Here is a 12,298-nt window from a genome sequence, read left to right on the forward strand (position 1 = left end):
AGGAGAAGCAGAAGAGTAACATGTTTCATACCAGACAGCTACTTAGTATTATGTCACTCAGACATACTAGGATTCTACTCTGTTTTATCTTTCAAGGATAATGATTCAATGTAACACTTGAATCTATTTCTTCTGTTATCAAAATTGTATATCTTGACTTTCTACAAATTCATTTTAAGAAATAAACTCCCCTATATTTCCCTCCAGTTTTCCTCCTATATCCACCATAAAATTGTCAACTATAATACCTCTGTCATTGAAAAAGACCATATTATTTTTATTATTTTCATAACATTCATTAAACCTTCTGTACTTTTTCAGTAGTTTTACTTAGATAATTTAAAACTTAACAGTGATTTTAGTTATGGTTACATAATTATTTTTCTCCACATAACTATTTAGTATAATTCAACACAGAGAGGAATGGAAGCCTGAGTCAAAACAGTTTACTTCAAAAGAAAATGTCAAAGTAATGACCTTTTAGAGACTATTTGTATTGAAATAATCTTGCAATATCATACTATAGTTTTGTTTTATACTTTGATTACAATTTTCTTGTAAAGACTTGGTGGTTTTTCTCCTTTAAAAAATTTTTATTGGTAAAGACTTTACCAGAACACTAAGATTATGTATCCTCTTGATCATACCAAATATTATCTAAAATCTTTTTTCTTCCTGAAAATGTCCTTTATTAATCCCTCTAATTTGGGTTTAGACCTGGATTTGGCTATTATGAGTTAATTCCCTACCATATTTCTTAATATTTTCAGTGGTATTTAGGAAATAGGATGTTTTCTTATGAAATGCATGCCAGGTTCTGAAAAATGCATATTTTCCTCATGTGGAAGATAGCTTCCAAATGATCTCTTCTAATTCCCTTCACAACTTCTGCCTTTTGCTACGAGAATGCCCTTGCTGGCAGACAGCCTTCTTGAGTGAGTCTCAAAATGGCTTGACATCACCAAGATGGCTCAAAATTGGTTCCCTTTTACCTGTGCTCTTTTTACACAGAAAACTCATAAAGTTACTATTTGCTCATGTGTGTGTAAATTAGAACTCAAAATCCCACTTCTGGCAATAGCACCTTATCAGCACCTACACATGGGGGCTGCCGAGCTCCTAATGAGGACCACTGCGCTCCATCAGTGTCAACATATTAGAGGTGTGAGATTTGCATATACATGAAACCTTAGCCAAAAGGGTGTGGATAGCAGAGACAGCATGTGTACTAATAATATCTACGAGTTTCTGGCTAGAAGCCCTGGACCTTGCTCTTTTTGGAGCTCTCTGACTGGATTCAATCCACAGTGATGGCCTAAGCATCTGTCACAGAGAGAAAGAATTAGTACCTGTAAGGCAACTAATGGACCGTTATAAACATCCTCTAAAGGTTAAAGCATTATGGCCTTCTTTCTGCATTTTCTTTCTTTCAATTTTTTTTTTTTTTGGTGGGAAGGGTAGACAAGGATTTTATTTTTAGTTGAATGACTGATCTATGTAATTGCTGAAAGATGGGGAGCTTTATTTCTTGGTCCTTTCTGCCTTGAATAGATTTTTTTTTATTGAAGTATAGTTGATTTACAATGTTGTGTTACTTTCAGGTGCACAGCAGAGTGATTCAATTATACATTATTTATAAATATATATACACATATATGTGTATAAATATTCTTTTCCAGATTCTTTTCCATTATAGGTTATTACAAGCTATTGAGTATAGTTCCCTGTGCTATACATTATGTCCTTGTTGATTACCTAGTTTATATATAGTAGTGTGTACCTATTAATCCCAAACTCCTAATTTATCCCCGCCCCCCTCACTTTCCTCTTTGGCAACCATAAGTATGTTTTCTATGTCTGAGTCTGTTTTATAAATAAATTCATTTGTATCAGTTTTTTAAATTTCACATATAAGTGATATCGTATGATATTTTTCTGTCTGGCTTACTTCACTTAGTATGATAATCTCTAAGTCCATCCATGCTGCCGCAAATGACACTGCTTCATTGAATAAAGTTTTGATGATTTCTTCCTGCTTGGTCTGGAGCTATTCTTCCCAGAACTTGTGTGCTTCCTTGGTCTGAGACCTGAGGGCCTCAGCCTGGTCAGCCAGGAGCTTCTTTTGGACATTTACTGCCTTCGGCTTCTGGACGTGTTCAAGAGAATTCACTTGTTTTTGAATGCATTTCCCTTCACCTTTAAGTACAGACTGTGACACAGGTAGTGATAAATCTTAGATTCACGGTATCTTCTGAGCAGCAGAATTCTCCTTCTTCTCATCCTGGGCATCTTCTCAGGCATCCTAGCACTGGCAGGACCATTTCTTCATCCATGACCATATGCCTGCTCTCCCGGTGGCCAAGGTGTTTTTCTGCATCAAGACTGGGAGTGGAGATGCTTGCAGATGCTCAGCATACCCTTATAATCAGCATCCAGATCTGCTGATGGGAGCTGGCATTGGAGATTTCATTGGTCTTACTGAGACCCAACCAACATTTTTAGCAGAGCACAAGACATTGGAGGCAAACCTCTTCTGAAGCATGAGTATACTCATGGCTGCAGCAGCAGCAAAAAGAAAGCCTCTTTCCCATATTCTAAAAGATTATATGTAGGTGTGGTATATGTATTAATATGAAGATTTACTTCAGACAAATATATGGCTTAATTTTGGCTACTGTTTTCATATGTTGAAGAATTTTATATTAAATATGACTAATTTTAAATGTTTACCTCTCATACTACATTATTAAGGTCAAAGATTCCACATTATTAGACAATGTACCATGATCCACAAACAGAGCACTTGTAATGGTTAAGTTTAAATGTCAGCTTGGCTGGGACATGGTGACCATATATTTGCTTAAACATTATTCTGGATATTTATGTGAAGATGTTTTTTGGGTCAGATTAACATTTAAATCTGCAGACTTGGAGTAAGGCAGATGATCCTCTGACATGGGTGGACCTCACCTAATCAGTCAACAGCCTTACTAGCATAAAGATTGATCTCTCTTGAACAAGAAGGAATACTGCCAGCAAGCTGCCTTTGGACTTGAACTGAAACTCTTCCTGAGTCTACAGTCTGTTCGTGAATCCTAACCAACGTTAAGCTTGTAGATCAGATGTTAAATAACTGCATAAGCCAGTTCCTTAAAATCAATCCCTCCTTGACCCCTCTCTCTATATATTATATATATGATATAAAGTATGTTATATATAGCATATAATACATATATACTATAAATATAATAATATATATAATTATATAACACAATATATACATTTATAATATAAAACATACGTTATATAAAATATATATTATACTAACCTATATTAATAAATAATTATATATTATATAAATTACATCCTGTTATATGTGTACATATACACATTTGGTTTGTTCTGTTCCTCTGAAGTACCCTTATTAATGCACCCCTCCTTAGCTCTGAGGACTACCAAGCTGTAAAAAGAAAACCTTTTATGATGAACACCATAATGTGCTGTCCAGATCTCAGTTCTAAAATCAACAATTTATGCTCCCAGCAGCTGCAAAAACAGCCAGGAAGCAGCCCTAAGCTGTCAGCTGTCTTTTGGGATTAACTCACTTGAGAAAAAAATTATCTTGCCCAAGTTCTCACCTCCTTCCAGGAGCAGCCTGCCCAATGATGGATCAGTGCAGGGGTATAAAGACGCAGCCCCTTCAACTCAACTCAGGACAACTCTGATGATCTGTCCCAGCTCTAGAGATGAGGCTTTTGTTGGGTTTGCAATGCCCAATCCTGCCTCTTTCCTCTTTCTTCCATAAGTGTTACTCCCAAGAATGATCCCTACTAAGTGGCCAGCATACTAATCTGCATCTTAGATTCCCCTTCTGAAAAAAATAAGCTGCAACAGTAGTTCCCTCTGCCCTGATATCACATTGCATTACCTTCCTTCCAGCTCAGATCTGTATCAGCAATCTGATCCATAAACCAATATTGGACCCAGAAATGGTATACCAATCTCCCCTTCGTGAATGCATTCATTTCTATGGGTGATTTTCTTGATACTCTCCTTAGTTTGGCAGAGTGATGCAAAACCTCCCCATTCTGCTTGCCATCCCATGTGCTCCATCTGCAGTCCCCTGCATTTGGAACTGTCATCCTCTATCATGCCTCCAAAATCACAGGTACACAATTCAGGTTCTCCAGAGGGACTTCTCACTTTGCTACACTCCAGGGGCGGCAACAAGAGAGCCCATGGATTGCAGCTCAGTAGTGTAACAGAAGAACAAGATTCTGCTAGCTATCTGAGCCCCTAAGAACATTTCTCTTAGAGACCTCTCTCACTTGACTTGATAGGATGGGACACCCTCTCCCTTCCCCCTTCTCTCATAGCACTTCTCCCCTTTATAAGAACTCACTGAAAGATTTGAGCATCAAATGATTGGAGATTATTTGTTAATTTTCATTATCTGTTGCATCTTCATTTTATGTTCACAAATATTCTTTATGTGACTATTATTCATATGCCTGACAAGTTTGGGGCTTGTCTTTATTTGACCTGACTTAGGACTTAGTGAAAAAAGTCCAGTCTTAAGGCATTTATGGAAAACAAAGTTTGGGCGCCCCCAATTATTTGCTCCCCTTTGCATACGAAATAAATCAATATAAAGTTCTACAACATTTAATGTTGCTAAAGAGAACTGCTAGCCGTCGCTGCTTCTGGAGTTGTTTTACTCAAGGGCCCAGCTGTAATTATGACCCGACACCATAAGATGGCTAGCCAAGGTCATGGGTGCATTTATTTCCATGGATCAGGGTCCTCTATTCATAGCTAAATGGGCCCTGACATTATTTAGAAGATAGTGCAACCATTTAAGCTAACTAACCATCCTATAAAACCTAGATCTTCCGCATCTCACTGAGCCCCCAGAAGGAAGTGATCACATGAATTGTTGTTAGAGTGCTTTTTGTGGACATGGCTGAAGTGAACTCACTCATAAACTTGTACCACATGTACTTCATGAAATCAAAGCCCTCTTCCTGCCCTGTCACCAGGCAAAAGAACATCCATTATCTGTAATATGTATGCTTTAATGCTTAAACTAAGATAAAGTAATAGCCTACCTTCTTCTGGCTTCAGACTAAAGATTTTATCTCCCTCAGTAACATGGTCTAATTAAATAAACTTTATCTCTGTACTTTAAAAAGTATCTTTTTGCTTAAATCTTTGATCATGTTGTGTTCTTCCTTTTTTGAAGTTCATTTCAATGACGCTATTCTTTAATCTTAAAATACTCTGCTTAAAAATGCTCCACCTTACTGATTAGAGTCTAAAGTTTCTTTCAAGTCATCAGTAAAATGTGTCCCAGTAGGTAGAAGTCAAACAGACAAGATCATTCAAGCATTTCTCAATTAGTTAAGGAACTTCTGATGCATCTCATTTATGGTTCTAGGTGAACAAAACAGCTGAGAAATATTTTCTTCAGGTCAAAGGGCACATTTAGCATTATAGGTAGCCAAATTTTTATATAATTAGAATAAATGGGGATTTGGGCCTTCTATTATTTTAGCTGCATATGATATGAGTAGAGCTTGCTAAATCATGACCCACTGAGAAAAATAATTGAGAAAGTGACCTTGGCACATTAGAAAAGGAAGCATGGAGACTTTTGACAGCATAAACTAATACAATTACCAGTAGGCTAAAGTTGAGGGGAAAGAAGCTATAGTCATGTGGGGAAAAAAAAGGTATCTGTGTCTGACACTTTTTACACTGTTGGGTAAAGACTTGGGGTTCTAGAATGTGGAGCATCTATTTTCAATGATTCATGAAATATAAAAGAATAATTATGTGGGATAAACAAGTGGTTTGAATTAGATATTTGGCAGCTTTATTTTCCATAATTATCCACAATTAAACTTCTAGAAAGTAGAGCCCTCAGGTTAATAATAATACCAGTCATGGCTGTGGCACTGAATAAAAGAGAAATGTTTTGGAAGGTTAGGTTTAATGTATCGGTTGCATTGTAAATTTCATACATCTATGTCTGAGTGGAGGTAGGCACATCTAGGTTAAAATTTCTTTTCCATTATTACTAGCTGGATGATCTTGGCCAAAATACTCACTTCTCTTTGCTGGTTTTCTAATGTGCAAAATGAGATCAATATTGTTGGACTTTTAAAAAGATTGAATGAGAAAATACATGTAAAATAGTTCTACACCCAGCATGTAATAAATGCTAACAAATTTGAAGATATTTCACTAGTAATTTTTAGAATATGAATCGTTGAGATCAGATTGAATTTCCAAGAGTACTTTAAGTCTAACAACCATGCAAGAATGTCTTAAATTATATGGTGAAATCCAAAGCAAGAAAGAAGCAGAGTTTTTAGTCTTCTACGCATCTCCCCTCATCTTCCCATCTCCATCTTTTATGATAACTTCTGGTGGCTTTTTTGGAAATTCTTCTCTCTCAGAAATTCAAACGTTTCATAATCATGTGTCCTAAAAATTTCACTGTAATTTTTGTTAGAATTGCATATAAAATCATGTTAGTATCTCGAAAATTCTGTAGGATGTTGGGCAACTCAGTTTTGTTCTAGTTACCCATTCAGAAATTCACTTGTCCCTGTAGACACATGGTATTTGAGAGATGGTACAGCAGACAGTGGACACTAATACCTGTCACCAGAACAGCACTTGATCCACATATGAGCCAGGCATGAACAGAACCAGGGACAAGCAGCAGTCCTGACAGATCACTTCATTTCTAATTATTAAATGTTTGTTTATTCTTTAATAAACAAACATTTGTCTGGTTAGTCCCACACAAGAATATGGTCACTCAAAACAAATGTTCCGATTAAAAACTGCATTGAAAAAAACAAACAAACAAAAAAAAACTGCACTGAGCAAATTTGATTAAACCATGAGACACATCAGATTACTAGGACTTGTTTCAAATTTTTTCCATTTTTCTTTTATTTAAAACTCACACAGGATCAAAGACTTAAACATAAGACATGACAGCATAAAACTGCTAGAAGAGATCATAGGCAAAACGTTCTGTGACATAAATTGTACCAATGTTTTCTTAGGTCTCCCAAGGCAATAGAAATAAAAACAAAAATAAACAAATGGGCTCTAATCAAAACGTACAAACTTTTGCACAGCAATGGAAACCATAAACAAGACGAAAAGACAACCTATGGAATGGGAGAAAATATTTACAAACGATCTGACGGACAAGGGCTTAATTTCCAAAATATACAAACAGCTCATACCACCCAACAACAACAACAAAACAATTGAAAAATGGGCAGAAGACCTAAATAGACGTTTATCTAAGAAGAAATGCAGATGATGGCCAATCAGCACATGAAAAGATGCTCAACATCACTAATTATTAGAGAAATGCAAATCAAAACTACAATGAGGGCTTCCCTGGTGGCGCAGTGGTTGAGAGTCCGCCTGCCGATGCAGGGGACACGGGTTCGTGCCCCAGTCCGGGAAGATCCCACATGCCGCGGAGCAGCTAGGCCCGTGAGCCATGGCTGCTGAGCCTGCACGCCCGGAGCCTGTACTCCACAACGGGAGAGGCCACAACAGCGAGAAGCCCGTGCACCACAAAAAAAAAAATCTACAAACAATAAGTCCTGGAGAGGGTGTGGAGAAAAGGGAACCCTCTTGCACTGTTGGTGAGAATGTAAATTGATACAGCCACTATGGAAAACAGTATGGAGGTTCCTTAAAAAACTAAAAATAGAACTACCATATGACCCAGCAATCCTAGTACTCAGCATATACCCTGAAAAAACCATAATTCAAAAAGAGTCATGTACCAAAATGTTCATTGCAGCTCTATTTACAATAGCCAGGACATGGAAGCAACCTAAGTGTCCATCAACAGATGAATGGATAAAGAAGACATGCCATATATATACAATGGAATATTACTCAGCCATAAAAAGAAACGAAGTTGAGTTATTTGTAATGAGGTGGATGGACCTAGAGTCTGTCATACAGAGTGAACTAAGTCAGAAAGAGAAAAACAAATATTGTATGCTAACACATATATATGGAATCTAAAAAACAAAACAAAACAAAATGGTCATGAAGAACCTAGGGACAAGATGGGAATAAAGACCTACTAGAGAATGGACTTGAGGATATGGGGAGGGGGAAGGGTAAGATGGGACAAAGTGAGAGAGTGGCATGGACATATACATACTATCAAATGTAAAATAGATAGCTAGTGGGAAGCAGCCACAGAGCACAGGGAGATCAGCTTGGTGCTTTGTGACCACCTAGAGGGGTGGGATAGGTAGGGTGGGAGGGAGGGAGATGCAAGAAGGAAGAGACATGGGGACATATGTATATGTATAACTGATTCACTTTTGTTATAAAACAGAAATGAACACACCATTGTAAAGGAATTATACTCCAATAAAGATGTTAAAAAAAATCTACAAATAACAAATGCTGGAGAGGATGTGGAGAAAAGGGAACCCTCCCACACTGTTGGTGAGAATGTAAGTTGTTATAGCCACTGTGGAAAATGCATGGAGGTTCCTCAGAAAACTAAAAATAGAATTACCATATGATCCAGCAATCCCACTCCTGGGCATATATCCAGACAAAACTCTAATCCATAAAGACATGCACCCTTATGTTCATAGCAGCACTATTCACAATAGCCAAGACATGGAAACAACTTAAATGTCCATCGACAAATGAATGGATAAAAAAGATGTGGTACATATATACAATGGAATACTACTCAGTCATAAAAAAGAACAAAATAATGCCATTTGCAGCAACATGGATGAAACTAGAGGTTATCATACTAAGCGAAGTTAAGTCAGAAAGAAAAAGACAAATACCATATGATGTCACTCATATGTGGAATCTGAAATATGACACAAATGAACCTATCTACAAAACAGAAACAGACTCACAGACATAGAGAACAGACTTGTGGTTGCCAAGGCAGAGGTGGGTGGGGGAGAGATGAAGTGGAAGGTTGGGGTGAGCAGATGTGAGCTTTTATATTTGCAATGAATAAAAAACAAGTCCTACTGTATAGCACAGAGAACTATATTCAGTATCCTGTGATAAACCATAATGGAAAAGAATTTTTTAAAAAGAATGTATATATATATATATATATATATATATATCTGAATTACTTTGCTGTACAGAAGAAATTCACACAACATTGTAAATCAACTCTACTTCAATAAAAACAATTTATAAAAAAACCTCACAGATCCATAAAGAAAAACATGATTTTTTTCTACTTTATAAGAACTCAAAGAAAAGTTAAGCTTTTTAAATCATTACACAGAAGAAACACCAAATATATATGATGAAGAATACTTGTAAATTACTCAGGAACTAGGAAATGACCGAAAAAATGGTTTATATGGATAGACATAAAGATCAAAATACTATTATTAATTATAATCTATATTTTAAACTTGGGAATATTTTATTTATTGAAGCATTACTTACCCTTTATATCATTTTACTCATAGATAACACTTCTGATGAGTTGGAACATGAGCCATAATTATAAAGATATTACACCCAGTAGAATTGTTAAGCACCAACAAAGCACAGGAAAGAACCTATTTAAGGTTCCAGTTTGAAGCTAAAAACTAAGATTTTTCAGGAAGCGAGAAGATGGGACTTCGGTTGAAAAACCTATGTCACCAATTCTTTAATGACACATTTTTATAAAACAGACACTAAGTGAAATATTACCTAAAGGACCATTTCTTAACAGAAAAATTAAGTGACTTCAAGATCAAACATACTCAATTTATATCCAAAGTCAATGCTCAGGGGGCAGAGTAAATGTAATGCAGTGTACTAGCACTGAAGTCATCTGCAATTCTGCTTGCTAAGGTTAACTGGTTGAATGCTAAGCTTTCCAGTTTCTAGCATGAAACAGCATTTTAGTAAACCCTATGTCTGCACTACACATTGATTTTAGCTGAGTAAAATCCATTTGGAATTCTATATACTAAGCAGAGTAGTCTTCGTTTACTTGAGTACAAAAGAAATGCTCTAAAGGCATCTGAAGACTACAAAATAACTTGTCTTTTCGATGTACTCTAATCCTAAACATCTACAATTCCCAGAGTCCACTTAACAATGCTTTGATTGCATTGTACCATCTCTGTGGTCACTGCTGGATGCATCTGGCCTCAACTGAGATTTGAAGAAATGAAATCAAAGCACAGTTTATAGTATGAAAACTGTAGGGGGGAAAAAAGCTTGAACTTCTATCATAACCAGTGAAGTGAGGGCTCATAACCATTAATAATATTCTTCTGCCAGGAATCTGTTCCTTTGCTTTGTTCCACTCCCTTAGCTCACTTTCTGTTACTGTCTTTTACTTTTACCCTATACTTTTTATTTTTTTCCTTTTTTTTTTTTTGCAACTTTTTAAGTCACTATCACTCTTTCCCTTTATACCTTATCTAATTTCCAACTTTTTGTTTCTGCACTTAACTCCTTTAACCTTTAATCCCCACCACCCCCCCCATTTTCTTTTTGTCTGTGAGCAATAATGTTTTTATATTGATTCCCCAATTCATTGTCAGGCTTCAACCCATTTCTCTGTCTGACCCTCATTAGCTAATGAGCCCTATTCTTTTCAGTTTCCAACATATCTGAACACAAAGGCAAGTGTTAGTGAAATCAGAGAACCTAAGAGATTTGGTGCTCAGTGTAGCTACAACTTCCTGGATTAAGATGGAGAAGTTGCTTAGCCATATCAGGAAACAGATTAATAGCAGCTTTCCTTCTTATTGTACTAACACTAAGAATTACAATTACCATCTGTAATAGAAAGTCATGTCTTCTATTAAGGACATCCCATTCTGCTAAACACTCTGTTGCACATCTAAAGTGATGTGTTGTGTCTCTAGTTGCATCTGTGTGAGAGAGAACAAAGAGTTCCCATGAGAATTCTCATTTTATACAACAGAGAGTTGTATTTCACATGCAAATATACCTAATTTCTTCTGTGTTGTAACTGACATGCCATCTGTGTACAAAGTGCAAACTATACTTACTACTGTTATCACTAAGAATAATATACTGGATTTATACCTTATCTAATTTCCAACAATGATCTATTTGTTGTTTGATATCTAATTTCCAATGATGAAAATTTTGCAAGTATTACCTTTCTTGACCTTGGTAATAACCCTAGAAAGAGATTCTGGCTTTCTTATCTAATTTATATATGATAAAACTAAGGCTTCAAGAAGCTGAGTCATTTATCTAAAGCCACACAGATTTTAGGTATGAAAAACCACTTGACTCCAAATTTGAAGATATTAACTATTAAGACTTTCTCTTAATAAAATTGCTATACACACACACCCCACAGTCTATCGACAATACTGCAAATAAATCTAAACAATTTTAAATGAAATTTTCTTCTTCTTGCGCCCATGCATAGGAAATGAGGTTTCCAGCCAGTTAAGTGAGGTAAGTATTTTACTTGTTATATTTAAGTAAAAAACAATTTCTTAAGTGCCTGCTATTGGATCAATAAACTGGAGCTTTCTGATTACATCTACTATAGAGATCCATCTGTTTGCAACATGTCTTCTTTTACATTTATTGCTAAAATAACATATAAAATGTGCATCACAGTATTCTCACTCTAAGTTGGTAAAATGACCCAGAGTCTAACAATTTTAACTCCTCATGGGCCTGCAGTTATCTGTTTGATCTTACACTGATGGAATATAAAAACTTTAATTTGGATAAAATTATAGTTCGTACAGACTTTACTTTTACATACGCATTACACCTTTTGAATGTTTCATCAAAATGTTACTTGAACTTAATATTCTAACTTTGAAAATGAAAATTCAGATGCAGAACAATTAGATGACCTGTTTTAAAAACTATTGTAAATGATATTAATATTCGAGAAAGACTACTACAACTAAATGTTACTTGCAGAAATGTTTTCCTTTTTTTTTAATTAATTAATTAAAAAATTTTTTTTTGGCTGTGTTGGGTCTTTGTGGCTGCGCATGGGATTTCTCTAGTTGCGGTGAGTGGCGGCTACTCTTCATTGCGGTGGCTTCCCTTGTTGCAAAGCACGGGCTCTAGGGGCACGGGCTTCAGTAGTTGGGGCACACGGGCTCTAGAGTGCAGGCTCAGTAGTTACGGCGCACGGGCTTAGTTGCTCCGCGGCACGTGGGATCTTCCTGGGCCAGGGATCGAACCTGTGTCCCCTGCATTGGCAGGCGGATTCTTAACCACTGCGCCACCAGGGTAGGCC

General features: G+C 36.4%; 1 pseudogene; it reads right to left on the reverse strand.

Moving 5' to 3' along the window:
- LOC116751066 overlaps positions 1-2,563 on the reverse strand; it is an 85,401-nt pseudogene extending 82,838 nt beyond the window's left edge.
- Between the last annotated feature and the right edge of the window lie 9,735 nt (positions 2,564-12,298).

This window comes from Phocoena sinus, chromosome 3 (genome assembly GCF_008692025.1).
Source record: "Phocoena sinus isolate mPhoSin1 chromosome 3, mPhoSin1.pri, whole genome shotgun sequence".
Lineage (NCBI taxonomy): Eukaryota > Metazoa > Chordata > Mammalia > Artiodactyla > Phocoenidae > Phocoena > Phocoena sinus.